Genomic DNA, 26,198 nt, shown 5'->3' on the forward strand with positions numbered 1-26,198 from the left:
GAAGAGAGACAGAGGGCAAGAGAGAGAGGAGGGGGGAAACTGCCCCTTATATTGTGTGAGGCGTGGCTATCTGTCTGTAGTCAGATGCCTGGCTGTGGTCAGATGGCTGGTGGAATGGTCCAGCTAGAATGCTGGGAACTTGGGGCATTGTCTACCTGATAGAGCACACTTCTCCTTCTGGGGCCGTTGTCGGGGGTGGGGGGGGTTGGGACTGAAACCTGAGCCAAGGTCCCAGGAGTTACAGTTGAACTCCTACTGTCCCTTGTGAACAGAAATTGTCCACTGGGTGTTCCACGGTTCTAGGCCTATGACTAGAATGGGCCTAGGTTGCCTGAACAGACTACTGCCCTACACCCACAGGTACAGCTTTAAGGACATCCTCCCACTCCACTTGTTGTGCCAGGGAACTGGATCCAGCCTATGTATGCACTTTAGTTGGTGGTTCCGTGTCTGAGCTCCCAAGTTAGTTGATATTTTTGGTCTCTTCCTGTGGAGTTCCTATCCCCTTCAGAACTTTCAATCCTACTTCCAACGCTTTCATAAGAGTCCCTGACTTTGGTTCAAAGTTTGGCTGTGGGCATCTGCCTTTGTTTCAGTCTACTGCTGGATAGAGCCTCTTAGAGGACAGTTATACGAGGCCACTGTCTGCAAGCATAGCAGAGTATCATTAATAGTGTCAGAGATTGGTGCTTGCCTGTAGAATGAGTCTCAACTTGGGCCAGTTATTGGTTGGCCATTTCTTCCGTCTCTGCTTCATCTTTGTTCCTGTATTTCTTTTAGACAGGACAGATTTGGAATCAAAAGTTATGTGGGTAGGTTTATGTCCTTATCCTACCACTGGAGATCTTACCTGAAAGTATAGGACAGGGCCTCTTCAAACTCCACATCCCACTGATAGACATCTCTACTAAATTCACCCTCATTGATTCCTGGAAGCCTCTCATATCCTCATTCTCTGGGACTACCTAGAGATTCAGACTTTGAAGGAGTGAAGTAGTGTTAAAGCAAAATATTTCTCCAGTGATAATGCCTAAGTTTCTGCTTGATAACTTTCCAGTGATATGAAAAGCACAACTCAGCAATAACTGAAGAGAGTTAACTTTGGAAAATCTCTGGTAGTTGAATGAGACTTATGTCAGAGATACCTGTTATTGAATAAAGTTAGAATCACAAAACCAAATGCAGGTCAACAAGCTTTTTACTGGTGGTTCCCCTTGCCATATACTGTCATTTATTTTGTTCAAACGCCTTTGCCGAGAAGAGATAGATATTATGGCTTATTGGAAGAAAAAGATCACTATGGTTGATTTATTGTGAAAATGTCCAATGGACTTTAGCAATGGTAGAGTAATTCACTAAGCAAGTACATTTTCTATGAATAGTGAAGGATAGTCTATTGTGGACAGAGGGCAGTGGCATGAAGGTAAAAGAATCATCTAAACAATTAAATGTAGAAAACAGGAGTAGCTTTATGAATGAGTGAATAACCTCTAAATACTTATACCTATCAGCCACATAGCCAGGTGTTATTTCCAAATATATGCTCCCTGTTCTTTTGAACTCTAATATTCACTGAAAAAAGTCTGATCCGCATTACTAGGATATAAGATGTCCATGGTTCACATGTACTATACTAAGGTAGTATTTGAGCATAAGCATGAGACAAAATATATCAATTTTGTGTTTGGATTCTATAACTTGGAAAACATTAAAATTTAAATCTAGAGAAAGATGAAGTTTTCATCTGCACAAAGCAGAGAATATTCCCATATGAAATGTTGATTTCAACTGATCAGTCTGTGGGAATAAGACAAAGGGACTATGGAATCTCAAGTCTATAGAAGACAGAAGTGTCAACAAAAGACAGTGATTTAAAATAGGAAATGCAAGCACTGACTAAAATTGGGAGATATTTAGCACCTAGGATTACTGGAATAATGATTAGCGGTGGAAGGTGAGGGGGCAGGGATTGGCAAGGTTATTTAAACCTTCTGACCTGAGTAGCTAAGTAAAAATAACGTCTTCCATCTGAATATGGACAAGTACAGAAGAAGTAAGCTTCTCCCTGCATACAGGAAAGAGAGAACATCTCTAACTGTAATGTTTCCTAAGACACCAGGTAAACTGAGATAGACTAAAGATCTCTCGAGAAGCTGATTCACATTGTTATTCAGTGCTGTCTCCATTTGCTATAAAATGATGTGCTATCTAGCAACCCCCAAGCCCACAAAACACATCTTATTAATGATGACTTACCTTCGCTAAATTCCTCCATGAAATATGTAGTTACATATATATTTTTATAAATGATATATTTTTTTTTTGTTTTGTAAACTCTGTTTTGGTTTTCTATCTAGTTTTATAGTGCAATTACAAAACCACTAAAGAACGAAGGTCCCAGGAGTCCATAGCCACAGAATCAACTAAACATAATGCATGAATTCTTAGAGACTGGAGTAGCAAGCATAGAGCCTGCATGGGACTGTAACAGGTTCTCTCTATATGTTATGGTTGACAGCTTGTTGGTTCTGTGCGACTCCTAACAGTGGGAACAGGTATGTCTCTGACCCTTTTGCTTACTCTTGAGACACTTTTCTCCCCTTTGGGGGCTTTTCCATTGTTTTATTGTATCTCATTTTTTCCTGTTTAGCTTACATCTCTTGGAGGCCAGCTTGACACAGTTGTCTCTATTTTATGTCCATAAAGTTTTTAGTTTTTATATTTTAAGTATATAATTTTAGTCTAAATTTTAGGTCTTTTAATTTTAACTAACTAAAAATATTTAAAAATAAATTAAATAAGAGGCTAAGCCAAATCATTGCCTTAATTTCAAAGAACAGATTCCAACATATGATATAATGAATTTGTCTAAAAATGACTTTTGAGCCTCATTTCTAAGAGATTAATGATAAACCATAGTATGTAGTAGTGAGCTCTAACAATAAAAAACCCATATAACATTGCTTCTCCTACACAATTTTCCTTACCATTTTTTTTCCATTCCTTCCCCAAGAGTATATTATAAAAGCACTCCTGTTATACCCTGGTTTGTCATTTACTAACCTAGAGCATTGCTATTTGATTTTCATCTAAATTTGCTGCAGGGTGAAAATTTTGAGTTCAAAACGTAACTTCTATATCTAAAATTCATCTGCCTCCCATCACACTCAAACTTCCAGCTGTGGCCATGAGAGAGGGAAAGGATATAAATTGAAAACAATGGTTCTACAAATATTAACTACAATAAACTATCTCTTATTTCTAATACTAAGAAATATCAGGTCCAAAGTTGTCATTGTCAGTCTGCAAGATAAAAGCCTGTGCATTTTGCCAAACATCATGACATTCCAAATATTACTTGTTGTTGGGCAGACCTTTCTCGATGGGATTTTCAAAAACTCAAAGTCATACCTTTAGATATAGCACAACGAAGTAGAAATGCAGCAAATTACCCAGAAACAATCTGGGTAGCTGGCAAGCAGGGCTGCCTGCTGGCTTGTGAACAGTGTGGGTAATTTGCTACTCAACTCTCCTCTATTTGCCTCAATAAATTGTAGGGTTCTTAGAACCCTACTATCTGTTATCCATCTGTCTGTATTTCTCTGCTCGGTCAGTGTCTAACAGTAGATGGTCTTCATTGTGTCTGCCTTCCTCTTGCAAAGCTGGCAGGGATGATATGAGCGAAACAGAATTTGGAAGGGGCGGGAGCCACAGTTGGTACATGAAATAAAAAATTTCTTCAGTCAGCATGCAGAAGGTGAGGTGATGATCCCCAAATAAAAATAGAAAGGAGCACTAGGAGGAAATGTCAGACAAATTATTTTATAGTTCTAACAGATGAACCAACCAAGGCTAATTAACCCCTGTATTTCTTAATCAATGTATTCATAAACAAGACAGGTAAACAAAGCCATGAACACGTATTCAGTCCAACTACACCAAGAATACACACTTTGGCTTTGCTGTTTCATTTAAGTGAGATTGATTGTTTCCACATATGTGTAAATTTGAAAAGATATAATTAAGCTCAATGATTCAAGAAGAAAGGATACGTTTTACCTATTTTAAAAAGGAACTTGAAATTTCTCATTTTATGCAGGTGAATAAGCTGCACAGAAACAAATAAATCTTTCCTCATCTCACCTCAGCAGATTTCTTTATTATTATTATTATTTTTAATTAGATGTTTTCTTTATTTACAGTATCTCCTTTCCCAGGTTCCCCTCCAAAAGAAAAAAGAAAAATAAAATAAAATAAAGAAAAAAAACAAAAACTAAAACAATCCCCTGTTCTCTTCCTCCTCCCCCTGCTCACCACCCTACCCTCTCCCACTTCCTGGCCCTGGCATTCCCCTACACTGGGGCATAGAACCTTCACAGGGCCAAGGGCCTCTCTGTCCACTGATGACTGACTTGGCCATCCTCTGCTATATACATGCTGCTAGAGCCATGAGTCCCACCATGTGTACTCTTTGGTTGGAGTTTTAGTCCCTGGGAGCTCTGAGGGTATTAGTTAGTTCATATTGTTGTTCTTGCTAAGGGGCTGCAAACCCTTCAGCTCCTTGGGTCCTTTCTCCAGCTCCTTCATTGGGAACCTTGTACGCAGTCCAAGGGATGGCTGTGAGCCTTTACTTCTGTATTAGTCAGGTACTGTCAGAGCCTCTCAGGAGACAGCTATCTCAGGCTCCTGTCATCCAGCACTTGCTCGCATTCACAATAGTGTCTAGATTTGATTATTGATTATGGGAAGGATTCCCAGGTGGAGCAGTCTCTGAATTGCCCTTCCTTCAGTCTCTGCTCCATAGATAGCCTCTACAACTCCTTCCATGGGTATTTTCTTCCCCCTTTTAAGAAGGAATGAAATATCCTCACTTTGGGCTTCCTTCTTCTTGAGTTTCTTATGGTTTGTGGTTTGTACTTTGTGTATTCTGATCTTCTAGGCTAATATCCACTTACCAGAGAATGCATAACGTGTGTGTTCTTTTGTGATTGGGTTACCTCACTCAGGATGATATTCTCCAGGTCTATCCATTTCCCCAAGGATTTCATAAATTCATTGTTTTTAATAGGTGAGTAGTACTCCATTGTGTAGATGTACCACATTTTCTGTAGATGTTCCATTCCTCTGTTGAGGGACATCTAGGTTGTTTCCAGTTTTGGGCTATTATAAATAAGGCTGCTATGAACATGGTGGAGCATGTGTCCTTGTTACATGTTGCAGTATTTTTTGGGTATATGCCCAGGAGTGGTATAGCTGTGTCCTCTGGTAGAACTATGTCCAATTTCCGGAGGAACTGCCAAACTAATTTCCAGAGTGGTTGTACCAGCTTGTAATCCCACCAGCAATGAAGTAGTGTTCCTCTTTCCCCACAACCTTGCCAGCATCTGCTGTCACCTGAGTATTTTATCCTAGCCATTCTGATTTCTTACTATCTCTTTCTGAAAACTCAATGAAGGTCCACTTCCTTACATACTGTGTAAAATATTTTAGGCATGTATGAGACATTTTGGCATTAGTCTTAAAACTCATAACTAATCAGAACAACTAAAAATAGAAAATTAATTTTTTGGAGAAAAGTGAGATTTTTCTTACTCTGATGTGAAACGATTTTTAGAAGTTAGCCAAAACATTAAACAAACAAACAAACAAAATCACATGTCAACATAAAACACCGAGAGGTCATCTTTTCAGATCCAAGGACCTGGGTCAAATTTCAGATCCACCTCCTATAATGCATGTTATTTTCTCAACCCTTTATTGCTCTTCTGCAAAATGATAGAGTAATAGAGTCATATTAGTTACTCTTTATAATAAGTAGAGAAGAAGCACAAACATGAGCATTATTTTGTTGAGGCTTTGAATACATTTTGAAAGATTTAACTATCATTCTTGTTTAGAAACAACTAAATGTGAGAACAATAATAGAAAAAAATCTATACAGTTTTGGGCATTCTAAGTGCCTCCCTACCAAGTGTTCCTGCTTTCATAACAAGAGGAAAGCTCTTTGCCATTCCTTTCTATTGATCTCAATGTTTTAGACATATACTTTTTATTAGATACATTCTGTATTTATATTTCAAATGATATCCCCTTTCCATATTTCCCCTCTGGAAAAAAAACCCTATTCCCTTCCCTTCCTCCTGCTCACTAACCCACCCTCTCCTACTTCCTAGATTCGCCTACACTGGGGAATAGAGCCTTCACAGGATCAATGACCTCTCCTCCCATTGATGACTGACTAGGCCATCCTCTGCCACACATGCAGGTGGAGCCATGAGTCCCACCATGTATATCCTTTGCTTGGTGGTTTAGTCCCTGGAAGCTTTGATGGTACTGGTTAGTTCATATTGTTGTTCCTCCTAAGGGGCTGTAAACCCCTTCAGCTCCTTGGATCCTTTTTCTAGCTCCTTCAACTATGAGTATGCTATTGTGTTTTAAAGCGTCTAATGACTCCCTTTACAGTGTACTGCATTCTCTTAGAAATTCTGTCACTCCCCATTGAATATTTCATAAACAACTAGCAAATGCAGTGATATTCTTATTGACTCTGTGCCTAGAACATACTAGCTGTTCACCAATATCATAGTGTAAATTTCCAGTGCTTGGGGATTATCATATACATCAATAGAGTTACAATGAATGGATAAACACATTCACATCAACATTTGGAAGTATTGAAGGGAAGGGCATGGATGGCACAATTATGGGGATTGCGTGCACATAGGTGTAAAGCTGTTTCCTTTTTGAACAGAGTATGTGGAGGAACAAAGAGAAAAAATAAAGAAAGTTTAACAAAAGCTTGTTTGAAATTCAGAGTGTCCTGAGAGACTTGTGAGTTTTATTTCTCCAGAAAGGATTTCTGAGAGTTTACAATACAAACCAATGCAATCCAAAGGCATCTACTAAAAACTAGAGAAAACAGAAAACAAATCAAAGTATTCTGAGTGATGCTTTACAATTTGTACATACGTAATATCTTTCCAGTGAAAAAGAATAACAAAAGAAAATAATTGGAATTTCATGCTAAGCATGGTTTTTTAATATCCCGCATGAATCATTTATGAAGGTATTTTTATGTTGGATTGGAATCAAACATATATCCAAATTAGGAATTTTCAAGCAAATTCAGACCTGTTACTTATATTTTTCTGATTGACTCTAAGTACAAACTAATATACTAGGACATCAGCCAGAGCCATTCTAGAGAACAGGAAGATATGGTATAATAATATAAACTTCATTAACCTCTTTATAGACAGCACATAGAAAATCTATTCAGCCATCTTTCCCAAGGTGAGGTCTCAGGAAATGGTAATGGAAGGACTTACCATTTCCACAAAGTAATTTGTGCTGTTTTGTGCACTGTGGAAATATAGGGTATGCGAACATACTGTTAGAAAGAATATAGTATATACCTTATAATATTTCAATTAAGCTTTAGAATAGAATAATACATAACCTAAAAAATAGATAAAGACAGGAAATATCACATCATTAGTACTTGTTTTGTTAGTTACATATTTCTGGATTGAATATTAAAATACTTGGATACAAATTTTCTTTTGTGTTCTTCCAAAAGCTAATGATCTGAAGATAAACAGACTTCAATTCAAAGCACTTTGAACATGGTCCATATTTTCAAAGCTAATTATATTCCAATTGAATGCATACATTTCTTACTATAATGTCTTTGCCTTCGATTGAAAGTTCCTGTTTCTTTTGATCAACATCACATTTGCGGCTCAAAGGCAGTGACACAATGGACACAAAGTTTATCAATGGACCTTATATGACTTCATTAATAAAGTCCTTCCATTACCATTTTTGCCTCACCTGTTTTTATTTGTTTTGTATTGTTTTGAATTTTATATGACTCATAGAGCTTTTCTGATGCCATTTTCCTTTGAATATATTTGGTGACTTTAAAAAAAATAGATCATCTATTCTGTGGAAGAATTAGAAATGTTGGCTAGAAAGGCCAGTAGGTGCCAGGGGCAGAACTTAATGCGCCATTTTTGTTGGAACGCCAAGGTTAGGGATCCTAAGGTTAACCAAGGCAGTAGAAGTCTATCCCAAGAAGCTGCAGCAGGAATCAGGAAATCTATCAGAGCATGAACCAGGTACTGTTTGTGTGATATATTGTGGCTAAAACTATTTAGTCTACAATCTTAGTATTTGTGTGAGTTAAAAAACTAAAGGACTAATTTCTTTGGCAGAGACCATTCCAAGTCATCATAATATTGAGTCTTTGGCATGGTAATTACTGAATGCTCATAGCAAGTCTAGAATGAAAATGGAAAAAAAAAAGTGTGATAAAGATGAAGGTTGGAGAGGTTAAGAAGTTTAAGACATTAATCATGCCATGTGCTGATAAACAGACTAATTGATAAAGAAATAGATGTCATTAAACCCAAGCCTCAAGTTCTGCACTGAAACAACGGGAAAGATGCCCTGAGGACCAAACTCCACACAGAGAATATTAAAGCACATGGAAGGAGAGAGCCTAAAGGTTTTTTCCTTCGAGGAAAATAAAATGTCTCCAGACATATTTTTACTCTTCTCTCATGCATAATACATCTCGAACACAGCTTCTCTTCCCCTTCCTCTAATACCATTCTGTCCCTCTCTTCCAGATCGACTTCTCCTCTGGTTTCCTTCAGAAAATAGCAGGTTTCCCAAGGATATCAATCAATCATGTATAATGAGATGCAAGAAGACAAGGCACAAACTCTCAAATCAAGCCTGGATGAGGCAACCCAGTAGGAGGAAAAGGGTCCCAAGAGCAGATGAAAGAACACAGCCTACAAAATCAGTTAAGGAGCACTAACATGAACTTTTTTTTTTTCATGAGCTTCAGCATACAGAAGCTGACACATTTGAGATACAAGGCAGCCAGGGTGCATCTCAAGCTAACAGAAGGGCATGGTACTAATTTTATTATATATTTGGCACTAATTTTAAAGAAAAAATACACAAAATTGGGGGTTTTATGAATTCTTCCTCTGCACTTTCAGAGGACCACCAAAACCACAGAAACTGTGGTAGGGACAGAGTCCCAGAAAAGCCACAGTGTGAAGCTATGAAGGATTCTGTGTTTGTTCTAATGTTTTTCATTATTAGTTTGCTACATTCTCTCTAAACCATGTCCCTATTCTTCCATTTTAGAATAGAAATGTATATTATCTACTATTGTGCCTTGTATGTATGGAATTTGATTTTTGCTTGTTAGCTTGCTTGTTTTTTGTTTGTTTGTTTGTTTTTGTGTTATCAGACCCATTTATGAGAATATCTTGGATCTTAGAAACCACTTTGGACTTTTGAATAGTGTTGAAACTGTTACAGGCCCAAGAACTTTTGAAGATGAATTAAATATATTTTGTATCATGAGATGGCCATGAGCCTATGGTGTTTAATAGCAGAATGTAGTGGTTCAAATTAAAAACGTTCCCCTATAGGATTATTTATTTGAACACTGGGTCATAGTTGGTGGTGTTTGGGGAAGTTATAAAATCTTTGAGAGATACAGACTTTTGGGAAAAGTATGTCAGTTGATGTGGGACTTAAGGTTTTATATCTTGAATACATATCCTGTTCTCTGTCTCTGCTTCCTAGGCATAGATGATATGTGATATTTCTGCTTCTCTACTACCAGTCTAGTCTTATGATCATACTTCCATGCTGTTCCCACAATGGTGGGCTGGATTCCCTGTGAAACTATAAGCTAAAAATAAATGTCACTTCACAAACAGAAAAGTAACTAATACACGTATGATTACAGGTTCTCATTATGCAAGCACATATGTTCTCACTGTAGCTCAAAGCCATTGCCTATGTCATCTCATATCTTTATTCAGAAGAATGTCAGTTCTTGCCAGATGAGGCCACTCTTCCATTATTGGTGGTGGTTGATGCTACAAATGGATCTGCTAAAGGTTGTCATAGAAAGAATATTCCAGGGAGAAAATAAACCTATTTGATTGATGAATTATGTCAACCATGGCAACCAGCTTAACCCCTATGAATTTTAATTTTCTCATCTATGAGATGACAGAATAGTATAAAGTTTTGGGATGTCAGACTCTTTAAATATACAGTTTGGTGCTGCATATAATGGTAGAGCACTGGCCAAGTATGCCTGAGGTCTTGAATTCATTCCCTTCAATTTCCAATAGTGTGGTAAAAAATAAAGATGAATAGATGAGAGAATTAATGGTAAACAAATGAAAAGATTGCTTCTAAAGCTATTGCTAAAGATGAATTTGTGTTCTTTTTCAGGAATAGATATTATATAATTATGTACTGTTCAGGAGCATTTTGATTTTTAAGAGAATGAAATAGACATGCTAGTGTAAGTCATTAAACATTAAATGCACTATAATATCAGCTTTAAAAACTTATGAAATCAATGATAAAAACATTTAAATAAGCTCCTGAGAATAAACATACTAACTTATATGGATTTGTATCTCTCAGCAATTAGTTGTATTCTAAGATCAGCAAATAGGCAGCAGATAATTATATATAATTTACATTATTGTAAAAAAGTAGTCACTATTTGTTATGATAAAATATTATTCTTTTGACAATTAAGATTTCTGAATTATTTATTTTGCATTGTAATTGTATTCCACAATTTTCAATACTATTTTATAAAATACTAAAAATATAATAGTGATATATCTTAATAATTTTATTTTCAGGACATAAATATGATAATATTATTATTTTGGAGAATGTTTCTTTAATGTGACTAAACTGTTAAAGGAATACCAGTAAAGAAATGCAAAAAAGTATTGGACACAGATGAATTTATAATACAGAAATATAAGTGAAATAAAGTAACATAGAAGCCCAAAAAGTCGATGTCTCAGTATTAAGGTTACAAAGAGAAAATAATAAATTAATCAGAATTTTTATTGACACTAGAATAATAATAAGGATCTATTTAATATTCTAGTAATGTATTTTTAAAAATGTGGGGAAGAAATCATTATTATTGGCAAATAGTGAATTAGAGAAAAGAAGATAAAAATAAACCAAATGGAACCCGGGATTTAAAAGATTCCCTCAAGGTCACTGTCTCCTCTAAGAAGATTACTCTTTAGGTGTCATAGATGGTAGATGGGAGGCATTCACTTACCTCATTTGAAATAAGAATATAAGGAGGAAGTCTGACATATGTTAATTTAAGGGTCTTATATTGATAGATTGCATAGGATTACCCTAAGTGTCTTTGAATCTTATTTCTCATGCAGGGATACTGACCATGACTCCAAATTTTGTGTGCTTGTGATCTTCCCCCCAGGTTTCTTTGTTTCTGCAGTTAATGAGTAGGTTGGAAATATGGAAAACAGAGAAAGAAATGGAAAACAGCATGAGACAGGCCAAGGCTGAATACATCTGCTTTGCCTAAAATTGTTAACACTGGAGAGATGAAGCCTACAGCCACTGCCTGTGGCTCTGTTTCAGTTGGAGACTCTGCTAATGACTGCCAGTCTCTAGAAGGCCAGATCTCCATGCTGATACTGAGAGTAGCCATTCTTTGTGAATAGCCAGAAAGTACAGTATAAATCCCCCAGATTAAATACAGAAGCCCAGCTTTGAAGTCAGGACATCTTATCATACACACCTATAATTGTTATGCAATATTTCTATTTATATCAAGTAAGCAAAGTCAATATTTCCACTTATTAATTTGTTTTAATTTAAAAATCCCCATATACTAAAAAGGGAATTATACTACAAAGCAAAGGGCATTACTGGATGCTAACATAGAACTCAAGTTCCATTTTAAAGGTGATTCTGTTTTTGAAGTATCTGTCTTTGGGCAGCTTACAAATTAGAAGAGAGAGAAGTAAGCAGGCATGAGTTTACATGGTCCAACTGCTGTTACTGAAGGATGCATGTTAGCTTGATGTGTGTTGCTATGGCTTTCGCCAACACAAAACGTTTTCCTTGGCCAGTGTTCAAGAGTAAGGTCTGAATCTGCTGATTCTTGTCAGCACCTCATGGCAGATAGCATCCAAATGGGACTTTATGATGAAATGTCATATAGCTGGATAAGAAGAAAGTGAGGAATTCAAGACAAACAGCATGGCCTACTAGAGGCACAGGAATTTAGAAGGCTGAGGCAGGATGATTGTATATCAAAAACAAGCCTAGAAACTTAGTGAGATCTTGTGAATAAAAATGAGGACTAAGTAATTAAGTCCATGGCGGAGTCCTGTGCTAGCATATCTTAAGTTCCCTTGCTGAGTAGTAGCAACAAAAAGGCAAGCAAATCTCCTTGAAATAGCTTGTTCCCACAAGAAAAAAATCTCTGTGGCATCAACATTAAACTTTTTCAAAGAATATGGCTCCCTGACCGTACCACCTTGCAAAGCACTCCTTAGCACTGCCTCAAGACCTCCACAATGACAACCCATATTCCAGCACAGCATCTTTTTGGGAGACATGCTCAGCTTTAAATAAAAGCTTGGGACAAAAAATGAGAGAACAAGGCAAAACTTAAGGCAAATGAAGAAAATCATAGGGGGAGTTCATAGAGCTGCTTCTTCCCAAACCCAGTTTCCATAAATAATAACACAGAAAAACAAAACTAGCAGCACGGTTATTTCAGGAGAAACAATCAAGCCAAGTACAGTGTTGACACAGAAGCAGGGAATTCTGGGCATTTTAACTAATTAAAATAAATTCATGTGCCGTCTATCCAAGGAGACCACAGGAAAATGACTGGCTATTCAATGTTTTGGCCAGGCAAGATTAAGGAAGAAGCCTTCCTTGAGAAAGTGGATGTGGAGATTGGAAAGTATGTTCACTTACACATTTGAGCAAGACGTATCACATGCTATGGACAAGTACTTTCCTATGTGGTGAAGGTGTGTGAAGAGAAGCCAAATGTCATGCCTCTCTTGAATTTAAACTGTGGCATGAGATTTTGTGTACTGTACTGGAATGATTCAACATATATGGTTGGTTCTATTGTATACAGAGAAATGTGTCAAGGATCTGTCTGAACTTTGAATGGAAATCATCTGAATCGATCCATAATTTCTTTTTACATGCCTATGCTTTTTGCTTTATTTCCCATGTTAATAGGACTCAACTAGGATTATAGAAGAGGTGGAAGTAATTGGTTATACAGGAAAAGTGAAGAAGACAGGAAGCATCTGTGAAGTTGAAAGACATTTGCAGAATCAAAGTACCATGAAATTAGATGATGATAATAAGAGGAATGGTTTGAGAAAGAGAAAATGAAATTGTTGAAGGAACCAAATGGAGTACTTTAAAATTTGTAGATTTAACGAAGCCTAAGAGTTTTAAAGATTTGTGTTTCAACTTTTAATGGAATAATACTTGCTCTGTGTATGAGGTTATTATCAAAAATTATATTTTGAACATAAAACTATATTAAAACTACCCTAGATATATAGTAGAATGCAAATTTTAGAACAACTTCATGTATAAATGATACCAAATATTTTAAAATTAATTTTAATATTACTTTAAAATCTTATCACTTGCTACCTGGGTATACAGGAAGATTCCATGATTATTCACTTATGAAAACAACTGTTACAGCCCAGACAATATGGAAATTAATATGAAGTTCCTCAGAACTTCTAGGCAAGTTTATATGATGCAGGTACACCAAGCCTATCTCCCAAGACACCTTACCACAGATGTTTGCACATTAATGTTTACTGAAGAATCATTTACAGTAGGTAGATTACATAACCATCATGGTTCATGGAGATAGGATTATAAGTAAGAGAATGTATTACAAAATTAAATATCAAAATTTTCAGCCATAAAGAAAAATAAGGCTATTTTATTTAATAGTAAATCGATCATAATAATCAAATTAAGTCATTTGTAGCCAGACAATTATTTCATTCCCACATTTTTACTGTCCTAGACTTTGCAGAGATACATGAACTCCTATGTTCATAGGGCACAGATGTAGACATGAAATGGTAAGGGAAGCAAGTTAACAAGAGGTTAACTGGGGCATGAGAAGGAAGAGTACTATGGTCTGTTGCAGGAGTTGCTAAAGTATATGATTCATTTTCATGAAAACATCATTACATAATGCAGTACCATATATTTAAGAATAATGGGATTTTTCAATGATCTTGTATTTTGTCATTAGATTCAAGTCCCTTGGAACTACCTTGTCATCTATTAACATCTTCAAAGCATTTTTTAAGAAGTTAGCCATACACAGGCACAGATATCAGTAGGCAAATATTCCTAGAATATTGTAAAGAACATGCTAGCAATAATTAGGATGCTCAAGCCGGGCAGTGGTGGCACACGCCTTTAATCCCAGCACTTGGGAGGCAGAGGCAGGCAGATTTCTGAGTTCAAGGCCAGCCTAGTCTACAGAGTAAGTTCCAGGACAGCTAGGACTACACAGAGAAATCATGTCTCAAAAAAAAAAAACAAAATATAAATAAATAAATAATAATTAGGCTTCTCAACAATATGAAAAGACAACTTTCAAGATAAAGTCATGTAGCAGTATGGAGAAATATTAATATTTTATGAGAACAAATATAATCTAGATATAGACATTTAAATTATATTTGAAAGATATAATTAGGTATGTTTAGGGCATTTTCCACAACATGTACAATGAGTAAAATCCATAATACAAGGTAATGTCCCACTCTTAACTGCTCTTCTTATTGGTAGTATATTGAGATTCTCCTTTTATACTTCATGTATCTAACATTTAGTTTCACAGAAGGTATATGCCAAACATAGGCATTTTACCTATTATGAAAGGAAGAACTTCCACCCAAATATTGTACCCAACACCTGTTTGAGTTTTTTTAGATTTAATCTTTAGCAGTAGTTTATTTTAACAGAATCTCAACTCCATCAAAAATGAAAACAGTACACAATGTAACCAAAATATACATCATATTACAGCCACATGCCTTTCACTATAAGATAAAAATAGAGATGAAGGTGCTAACGAAATTACAGAGATTATCCTTTCATTTAATGACCTCAAGCACACATGACATGTCAAGAAGTTTGATAAATGCTGAGACAAAATGAATAAGAACATTCTTCCTGAATACTTTATGGTCACATATGGGATATGACAAGTCCCTTCGGTGACATGACAAATTGTACAACAGAGATCTAAGAGCACCATGGAAACACAGAGAAAATATAATGTCAGAATCAGCTTCGAGGCAGAGGAAAATGTGTAGTATAATCCTGGAAAAAAACAAAACCTTTTATAAAATAGGAGTTCTCAGAAGAAAAGAAGAAGAGAAAGACTTTCTCAGACAGGGAACAAGCATGCTATAATTTTCCAGTGATCCAAATGGTACTGTAACATGTGAGCTTCCTTCCTGAGAGTTACAGGCTCAAGCATATTCATTCTCTTACTCAGAAACACCCACCATGGAGACTTGTGGTTTTAATTATTCTGCCAATTAGTTTATCTGTTGTTTAATATTTGGCAACAAAAAAAATTAGAAATTATCTCATATTTGAGTATAAGTGTCTGGAAATAAGCAGAACAGAAAATAACACCACCTAGGGATCGATTGAGAATAAATAAAATAAATTTTTCATTTTAAAAATCATTCTGCCCCTCTCCAATTTCATGAATAAATCTAATGTATTCAAGTAAACAGGCTGATTGATATTGGTGTTTTTTTTTTTTCTCCACAATCTAATAAAAATCATGTAGCTCAAAATATTTAAGTGGTTTTGGCTAATTATAAAACAAAATGTTAGTACCACCCCCAAATTTATCTAATTCTATCTTATTAAAAAGAATCTGTGTGAGTGGTAATTTCAAAAGAAAGAAATATTAGCTTACTTACTTTGCACATGACTTTAGCAACTTTTAGCAGTATGAGGTAGGATGACAGCTTCAAATTACATAAGAGAATTTGGGTAGAATTTGGGTAGAATCCAATGTCTAAAATGATCAGTGACCCTTGTATTGGCAAAGGAACAAGTTCTTTCTCACCAAGGATACATGTTATGAGCAGCATGTGTGTAGAGATTATGTTTGACACATACTAAAACAGAGGAAGTCCCTGATGAATCCTAGCTCAGTTGTATTTATTGTGACTCCATCTTCTATATTACTAAAACAAGAGGTCTAAATGCATTAGTGTACATTAAATTACTCGGTTATTGTGGTGGTTCAAATAGTAATGGCCCCCAAATACATATCTTTGAATGCTTAGCCCATAGGGAATGGTACTATTAGGAGGTGTGGCCTTGTTGGAGGGAGTGTTTCACTGTGAGAACAAGTTTGAAGTCTGTATGCTCAAGCAATGCACAGTGTGGGACAGTCTGCTGCATGATGATCCAGATGTAGAACTCTCAGCTACTTCTCCAGTACCATGCCTGCCTACACTCCTACCAAGAGGATAAATGGACTAAACTTCTGAAACTGTAGGCCAGCTCCAATTAATTGTTATCTTTTATAAGAGTGTCTAAGGTCATGGTTTCTCTTCATAACAATAAAACCCCAACTAAGACAGTTATATTAGATAATGCAGAGTTATACTGGAATGATAGCACAGATTGTAAATTGTTTTCTATGCAGGCATTAAGAACCTGAGATTGATTCCCCAGAAATTACTTTAAAGGAAGAACACATATGATGATGTGTACTTGACTTGCAATCCCAACTATGCAGAGAAAGATATAGGTGAATCTTTGAGACTCAGTACCTACACTAGCCTGCTGACTCAGTAATTTGGCAAACAAATAAAAATAAAAAGGAATAGAGAGAGAGAGAGAATGGAGGGAAGGAGGGATGGAGGGAGGGAGGGAGAAAAGAAAGAAGGAAGGAAGGGGAAGGAAGGAAGGAAGAAAGAAAGAAAAAAAGAAAGAAAGAAAGAAAGAAAGAAAGAAAGAAAGAAAAAGAGAAAAAGAAAAGTGAAAACCATCCTTAGAAATGACATAGAGGTTGAGCTCTGGTGTCCACAGGAATCTGAACATACTTGCATATTTACTTGCATACCACTAGCACATGAACATGCACACATCTACATATGTGTACGCATACCCATTCATTTACTAATGATATTATGGAGTTAATCATTTGAAGGTCAAAGGAGAGACTTTTAATTTCTCTACACACTCATTTTCACTTTCTAAAATATACCTATATTTAAGAAATAATTGGTTTATTTGCTGAGAGTACTTAAGACACGAAATTACTTTTTCTCTTTCTTTTCTCAAGCTTCGCTGTATAGCCATATTGCTATACAGAATTTCAGACTTGTATAACACAAAACTTGCAATGATTTTTAAAAGATTAGTGTTCTGACTTTATAATCTAACAATATAACTAATTCCCCTCAGTTTACTGTATGACTGGCTCAGGAAGCTAGACTTATCAGGAAAAATTTCCTAGAGTCTGTATATTAGCACAGTTTGATATGACAAGTCTTTGTCACCATATTGCCAACCTCTAAGAAGGATGAGATAAAAGCAGGTCCACATTTCTAAGACAGCACAATATGTATATTCCCTTCTCAATCAATTTGCAAGCAAACATTGACTCACTTTTCTTTATCCTTTTTCCAGCTTTGAATATGGTCATCAAAGGGATTATCAATCCTTGCTCAGCACTCGTGGGAATATGTCAAATGGATCCAAGGAAGACTGGAAACAGTGCAAGTGCAAGAATGTGAGTTTCTGAAGGTTTTAGGTTTGTCTTCCAGATAAACCTAAATATGGACCCTTTCAAGTATACCTCATCTGGGGACTAGGCATGAACCTAAGCATAAAAATAGACACATTAGCAGTCTTAGGGCTACCAAGGTCTCTCTGGTCAGGGCACAAACCAAAAGCATAAATTTAAAAAGAGGTTGATAAGTCAGGGCTTGCTCACTTTTAAAAGTGTTTTGGTAAAGGTATGTTGAACAGTGAGACAAAATTCATGAGTTTTAAACATCTAATTTATGTTCTGGAAGAAATAGAGAACATTCTAGAAAACAAGTATACTGGGTTCTAAATTAGGTAATTCCAGGAATAATTCCATCAGAGACTATAAATCTATTACTTAAAAATAGATAAATAATAATTACTAATAAATTAAGATAGTAAAATCCATTCTAAATATAAGTAGATTTCCCACTTACTAGAACTTTGTTTCCAAATGAACATTGTTTCAAAGACTTTCTTAAAGAAATGGTAACTGTATACAAATAAAAGCTTAAAGAATTTTCTAATACAGGGAAAAGATAAAAGACTTTCATGTTAGAGGTGGTAACTATAGGCATCTGGTTTATGTTCTGGAAGAAGTAGTGAACATTCTAGAAAACTAACACATTTCTGAACATATTAACGTATTGCTCCCTCCCAAACAAACAAAAATCCAATAGTTAAATTTACATGATAGAAGAAGATTTCTTCCCCCAGCTGGCCATTGCCAGTACTAAGAGAAGAAATGCTAGTCATTAAGTTGTGAAGTGTGAAGTGCTTTCTTGATAGCTTTGTGATCCTGGAAATTTGGTTGTGATGCTCCCACAAAAAAATAAAATAAAATAAACAATATGTCAAAATGAGTTCAGGATAAGGAAATCAAACCCTGAATGATGATTATACATGTCAATCCAAGTAGTTAATATCCCCACAAATGTTCTAACACATACACACACACACACACATAGTGTAGTTAGCTCAGGTATATCTTATTTAATTGTAAATTATAATCAACTGTTGATTGTACAGCCTCAGGTAAAGTGCATTTTGTGTTACTCTGGCATAATATTCATTTTAAATTAAACTACTTTTTGTTCATAACTGTGTACTTAGATTTTGCTTCCTTGCTCAGCTGAAACACAAATTAAACATAAAAATTTCCCCCAAAACACCTTCTATAGACATGTTTCAAACACGTTCTTCATGGTCAGTGAGGATGGGAAAATGGGGAGGAGGGGAGGAGAAAGAGGGAGACTGGGAGAATATGAGCGAGGGGTACCTGAGATCCTGAAATAAAGTAAATAAATTAGTAGTAAAAAAAGTAAAAGATAAGTTCATGATGGCCCATTAACACTATTATAATACTCTTAAGTGACCAAATGTATTATCAAAACAGCATTAAATATTTAAAAACGTCCTGAAAAATCCACAGATCTCAAATGTATCATCAAAGTAGTAGTAAATTTTAGAAATTAGTATAAATTTTAAGCTTAAAAGCTATAAAGAACATGGGATTTTATGCATCTATAAATAGGATAGTAAGAAATTTTCTGTGTGGAGTTTGCTATCCTAGGCAAATAACATGAACATTTGTAGGTCTGTGAGAATATTAATTGTCTTCATTTACAAGATGTTTATTTTATATGTATATATCTGTAATTGTTCAAACACAGATACACTACACACAGTACACACACATACACAGTACTCTCTCTTATAACTCCTTATCACACAACTCTCTCTCTCACACACACACACACTCACACTCACACTCACACACACATTCACATACATACACACATGCATACACACACAGTTCTGTTACAAAGTTAGGTTCATTAATTCTACAATTTAAAAGTACCATCTGCTTAAGCGTGGTATTAAGTCTAAGGCTTGGCATACCGTAAAATCCTTGTACTGACAAACATATCTTTCTTTTTCAGTCCTTAAGCTTATACTTAACACACAGGAAGTTTTGATTATTTTTTCTGTGCCTTAGTGATTGATAACAAGTACTGGTTCATGCCTACAAATTTCCTTCCTTGGATGCAGTTCAAATAGGGTCTGGTTAACAAGAAGCCTATATACTACATCTCCAAAACAAATTAGTAAATATACTATTTTTGTTTAATTTTGCACCTGTATGGCTTTTCTGAAGTTTCATAAATAGTATAGCTACAGAGCTTAGACAAGTAACCTTTGAAATGTTGTTTTTCTGTCAGTTGAAACACATGGAAGAAATTACCTTTTTATACTCCCATATCTGCTTATATTTAGTATCTGATTTTCTGTTAAGAACATAGCTACTCTCAGGAAGGCTCCTCCATTCTTTGGTACTCAACAAAACACTTTTCAGGTTATGACTTAGAAAGCCAATTCTACAGAACATTTAAACAAGCTGGGAAAGTCAAACCAAATATATGTAGTCAGATATAGTAGGTAAATTAAGAAGTCACACCAAGTGATTTTCCTACTAGGATTTACAATCAATTTAAGCATGTTTTATTTATACATATCTTTAATGTTTGAAATTTCAGATAGCACTTAATTTATCTCTTTATTAAATTTCTTTTAAAAAGTAAAGCTAACAAAACAAAAGATATACCAAGGGTATTGGAAACAAACTCTTATGAGAACAGCTCATATCAAGACAGAGCTACTAGTCATTCTAGAAGCCATTTCAATAAAACTCAGGCCCACAGCTTCTGTCTCCCCTCCAAAAGCAATTACTGTTGCAGATTTTAATTTAATATTTCTTGTTTTATTTTATAATAGAGATTTCCCCAAAATTTTCCAAAACATTCTAATTTAATGTTCTCCATATGTTATAATGTTTAAATCTCTTATAAAACCCATACTTTTCAGTCTTTTTCTTTTAGGAGACCATATTTAGTTGGTTACAATCTTTTTTAAATTAATTTATTTTTTCACTTTACATCCCTATTACTGCCTCCTCTCCTCACACAGTCCCTCTACTCTGAGAGGATGAAGGCTCTCTGAATTCTCTGCTCTCTGCCCCAAAAACCTAGGCATATTAAGCCTCTGCAGGGCTAGGCACATCCTATCTTACTGAGGCCAAACAAAGTAGCCCAGTTAGGGGAGCGTATACCACAGACACACAACAGGTAATTGTAGGGTTAACCCCATTCCAGTTGTCCGTGACCCGTAAAAGACCCAGCTGCACATTTGCTACATATGTGCAGGGGGCATAGGTCCAGCCTGTGTACGTATGCTCTTAGGTTGATGGTTCAGTGTCTGAAAGTCAAGGGTCTAGGTTTATCAACTCTGTTCATCCTGTGGAGTTCCTGCCCCATTTAGACTCCTCAATTCTTCCCCCAACCCTTCCAAAAGACTCCCTGACCTCAATACGATGTTTGGTTGTAGGTCTCTGCTTCTATTTTAGTCCGCTGCTATGTGGTGCCTCTCAGGGGACAGTCATGCTAGGCTCCTGTCTTCAATCATAACAGTGTTATTAATGGTGTCAGTGATTGGTGCTTGCCCATGGGATGGGTCTCTAGTTAGGCCAGTTGGTCATTGGTTGTCATTATCTCAGCCTCTGCTCCTTTCCCTATCTGTCTGTCTCTGCATTCCTTGCAGACAGAATAAATTTGGTGTGGACAGTTTTGTGAGTGGGTGATATCCCTACTGCTGCAATGAGGCTCCTGTCAGACTATAGGAGGTGGGCTTTTCAGGTTCCATATCCCACTGCTATGATTCTAAGCTAAGGTCATCTTCATTGATTCATCGAGGTCTTCCCTGATCCTAGGTCTCTGGCAGGACCTCCAGATGTCCCTCACCTGCTACGTGGGCCAGCTGCAGATTTCCATTACAATTTCTAAATATAAATCAATATGTTACTTTATTTTCTGAAGATATGCTATTTAAGATGCTGATTTCAAAAACTGTATTCAAATCCTATTGTTCTTGTTAGACTATAGCCTGTGCTGTGTATATACATCAAGAAATGTACAGTGTCCAGTTGTATATACTTTTGGAATATGAGAAATTATCCATGTTGAAACTATTTCTGCTAAGACCTTGGTGATTGGCATGTGACGATATTCTAATTTTGAAATTTTCTTTTGAAATTCCCTGTTTTGATTTTATAAAGAGTTTTTCTCAGGAACCATGTGGTTAGTAGTTTGGATAGAAAGTGCAAGAAAATTTTTTTCTTTGACATATCAGTTTTTCAAATATCTTTAAATAGCCTTTCTCAACTTTTCAGTTTAGATTGAAATATCAGTCCAAATATTACTGACCCCCCTTTAGACATTTTATATTTTTTTCTTCCACAGTAGAGTACATGTTGATAATTTTTTATATTTTTATTAGATGTTTTCTTTATTTACAATATCAATTTTCCCAGGTTCCCTTCCAAAAAATAAATTAATTAAATTAAATAAAACAAAAACAAAAACAATCCCCTGTTCCCTCCCTCCTCCCGCACTCATATTTACCTTAAAAGTGTCTATTATGTACCCAAAAAGGACTCAATCTTGATAACATATAGCATACACTAAAAGCTCTATCCAAATATCCACATGCCTTTGCATAGGCATCAGCTTCACACACACACACTCCCAGTTGTACTGGCATCATTGTTACATTTTGCAGCTCAGTACTTAAGAGTCACCTTATTGAATCTCCGATACCTTTATCTCTCTCTGTGAGGCCTTGAGAAGCACAAGTTCCAAATGACTGCATCTAAGTTACTGTTGAGAAGGGACAATCTCAGCTCTATGAGATGCCTTCCAAGGGAAAAAATACCTAATATGTGTTCAGCCACAAAAATGATATGGCTTATCTATAGCAGTGCCTAGCATCATTGACCCCAACTGAAACAGAGGGGTAATAAAAAATAATATTTATACCTCAAAATGACATTGAATAAATTGAATGGAATTAGAAGTTCCTGGAAGTTTGCTGTGGCATACCAGAACTTAATTCTTTCTTGAAATTTTAGCGAGTATTTATAACTGTAAAGCTATTTTTTCTTTCAATATTACAGCTAAGTAGTGTTAGTGCATATAAAATCAGAGTTCAAATTGATAAACCAGTTCTTTATATTAAAAAAATAAATAAAACTCCAACAAGTACCTTCTATTATTTTCAAACATTAACACATATACATTCAGGAGAAAGGCAGTTGTCAAACCCCTATCTAAAACTGAAGCAAATTTCAAAATATGTATATCCAGAAAGCCCTGAAAGAATTTCAGTGAAGGATTTAATAGGTCACATTAAATATTCCATTTAATGTTCTTTTCTATATACCCCATCAATCTTTTGATTGACTGACTTTGAAGCTCTATTAACGCATCCTACAGTCAAAGTTTAAATGGAGTTTAATGGAACTCATCCAAATCTATAATAGCATTCTCCCCCGAAATTAACTTATAACCCACAAGTTAATGAAAAGTGTGCAGCTGTCTTTTCCCAGGGTGGGGTACTGTGAACATGTCAAAGTGCAGAACCTAACACTAAGGAGATAGGCTAGAGTCCAGCACCTTTCACTGAAGTCCTAGGATACACTAACTCTGGAGGTATATTGAGGATGCTGCTACACACCACATGGATATTCTAACAGCAGCAGTGACTACCTAATTTAAATGATGTTTTATAGCTCATTGAGAAATATAGAAGTTACACATTTTTATACAATCTTCCCAGTAGCAATGTCCATATCCAATGTCTATTGTAATATTTGCATAGTATTTCAAGACAAATATGATAATAGTTAGGGTGAAACTGTAACTGTGTGTTTGATTAAAGAAATAGTAACTAAATAAATGTTATTGAAATGGTAGTTCAAAATCAAGTAAAGTATTCTATAATTTCTCTCAAATAAAATAATGTATAAAAATGGATGTGTTACCCAGATATAGCTTTGTCCCTCTGTTGAATTCAACTAATAAAGTGATAAAGTGTTTGGTAAATGGGTCATTTGAGGAAAGGCTATAGAGCTGAATTTATTTACAAAAGAGAACAGAAGGCTTACAGTGTACATAGCTGAGGTGTGGAGGCTGGGAGTTTACAACTTTCAGCTATATTAAGCAATAGCATATGGGAAGTACTGAACAGCTGTTCTAGTCCTGCTCTGGGAGTAGTTGTGCTTAGGAGTCCCAGCCACCAGGAATAGGACCAACTGATCAAAGGAACAGTCTGACAATATTAGCTTGTCTTATTAAAAGCAAACAACAAGAACAACAAAAATTCTTACAATTAGAGCTGTTGGAAGCTGAAATAAGTTGCCTTAAGAGGTAGAATGACCTTGATGCTCTGGTTCCTCATGGAACCCTGACTTGTCAAACTCCTGTTAAAACAACAATCGATCTCATTGTAGACTGGAAAGGGAAGAGAGGGGGCATGGAGAAAGATCAATGGAGATTTCCATGTGAACATTATCTGATAGCAGTACAATATCTTCCAGGGATGGGTGACCTGTTTTTGAAGATTCCTTAATGATAGCCTTGGATCATATAAATGAAAGCACTGATGCCTAGTCAGATGTAGTGTTTAATTATCTAACAATGTAACAATGAACTTTGCTTCTTATGATTGTAAATAAGAAAGAGGTTGAAAAGAGAAAAAAGAAAATGAAACAAACAAAAACAAAAACACAAAACTAGCAAGAGGACTTGGGACCTAGCAACATGCTTAGTATAAGCGTCACAGAGAAGCCTGGCTTTGGATTCTCAGGTGAAATGATGCATAGTTTAACTCCAAGCATATTTTCTAGTCTCTGATGTGCTGAATCCTTTCATCCACTAATTCAGAACACATTCTCTGATCACCTATCACAAGACTAAACAATGATTGTTCATGCTTCTACTGACCATAGTTATAATATTGGAGAATCACTATAAACATATAAATTAATATAATGATCCATTGCTAATCATCTTGCAGCTATGAATGACAACTCTGATTGTTATAGTAGAGTAGGAGTTGGGGGCAAACTGTTATTTTAGTATTGCTATAGAAAATGATAACCCAGCATGGTGATAATCCTCAAATAATCAGAGAGCAGGTATTAATTTAGGGATAATATTTTATAATTTCAGCGAGATCTAATACTATCCATGAGGAAATGACTCCTCTTACATTCACTGTAATCCCAGCCAAAACTGTGTTGGCTCTTACGATTCCAAAAATGAAATCATACTAGGAAACAAGTAGAGGAAGCAAGTAGGTAGATTTGTTCCAATTTTTAAGAAAAAGTGGAGTACAATCTTCTGAGTCAAAAATAGACTGAGTCAAAGGCCATTAACAAAGAGCCTTTATGTTCTAATCCACTATTTCTCTTCACCCTGCCCATCTTAGAAGTGCCAGGGCTGTTCTTTCTCCCACCTAGGCAGAGACATTTTAGAATTTAATACCCTCAACTTACTCTGTTACTATATATTTCATTCATAAAAGAATTTATAAAAAAGTACAAGTAACTGACAAGTGGATATGCTTACTAAGGACAGGGTAATGATGTCTTATACTTGGGTTTATTGGACTAAAGAGTAAAACTTCCTAGGAGTTTGCTAGAGCCTACTTAGAAAAATTGTGCTATATTTTCAAGAGTCCTGTTCTTGGTTTTAAGTGGCCAACTTGATTGTCTCATACACAGTCACAAACAAACCTTCCTATTCAGTCTTTCACTTAACAATTATAACCTAAATATTCATTTTAACCAGGACAGTTATTTTTGCCATAATAGTAACAGCTGCCATCAGGGCCTTGAGTTAGAAATGAGCTATATTTGTCTGGGATTAAAATATTCTGGGGAAGAAAGATGGGAAGTAAACTTTCAAAGACAAACTGCAGCTAGCTCTTGAAAGAATGCTAATCTCACTTCAGTGTTATTCTAAATTTTGTGTTTGGGCAGGCACTGACATTGTTCTAATTTATATTTTAAAAGGGTTATCATATCCAGATACTGTTTAAAAAAGAAGAGATAAGATGCCATGACACCACATTAGAAAGAGTGGGAAAGCACAGAAGGCGTGCTATCAGTAAAACACTTGTGATCCATACAAAATCCAGAACTAAGATTTGAAGAGAAAACAATCCATATATTTGTTTTTTGATTGTGTTATAACTGGCGCTAAAGGCCTACCAAGATAAATATGGGCCTAATTAGCACATGCATGGTATATTCAGAGTAAAGTCAAGTGATTGAGATAGTGTAAACAGTGGGTATATCTGGAATACATGAATAAATACACAGTCACTGAAATCCCGGAGAATACAATCTTAACAGGCAGAGATATAATTGAATACACGGTGAATAAATCCAGGAAAGCCATGGAAACAGACAGATACCTGAACATGGATTTGTCATAAAATACAACTAGATGAGTGTCTAAGAAGGAAACCAACTATTCGTACTCAAGAATATATTAGCAGATTCAAGTAAAACTGGTGCTTGGTGATATTGAGAGTCCTGTTACTGTGGGTAGGTGGGAACTAGACAGAACACTAGTGAGAACTAAACTAGACTGGGCTAAAAA

General features: G+C 35.8%; 1 long non-coding RNA gene across 2 annotated transcripts in view; it reads left to right on the top strand.

Annotated features, from left to right (window-relative positions):
• The first annotated feature begins 217 nt into the window (after positions 1 to 217).
• LOC116086061 overlaps positions 218 to 26,198 on the top strand; it is a 73,295-nt gene continuing 47,314 nt past the window's right edge. For both annotated transcript variants that reach the window (XR_004116802.1, XR_004116801.1), the window contains exons 1-3: positions 218 to 360; positions 8,634 to 8,812; positions 17,578 to 17,680. This is a non-coding gene — a long non-coding RNA (uncharacterized LOC116086061). The remainder of the gene's footprint in view (positions 361 to 8,633; positions 8,813 to 17,577; positions 17,681 to 26,198) is intronic.

This window comes from Mastomys coucha, unplaced genomic scaffold (assembly GCF_008632895.1).
Source record: "Mastomys coucha isolate ucsf_1 unplaced genomic scaffold, UCSF_Mcou_1 pScaffold12, whole genome shotgun sequence".
Taxonomy (NCBI): Eukaryota; Metazoa; Chordata; class Mammalia; order Rodentia; family Muridae; genus Mastomys; species Mastomys coucha.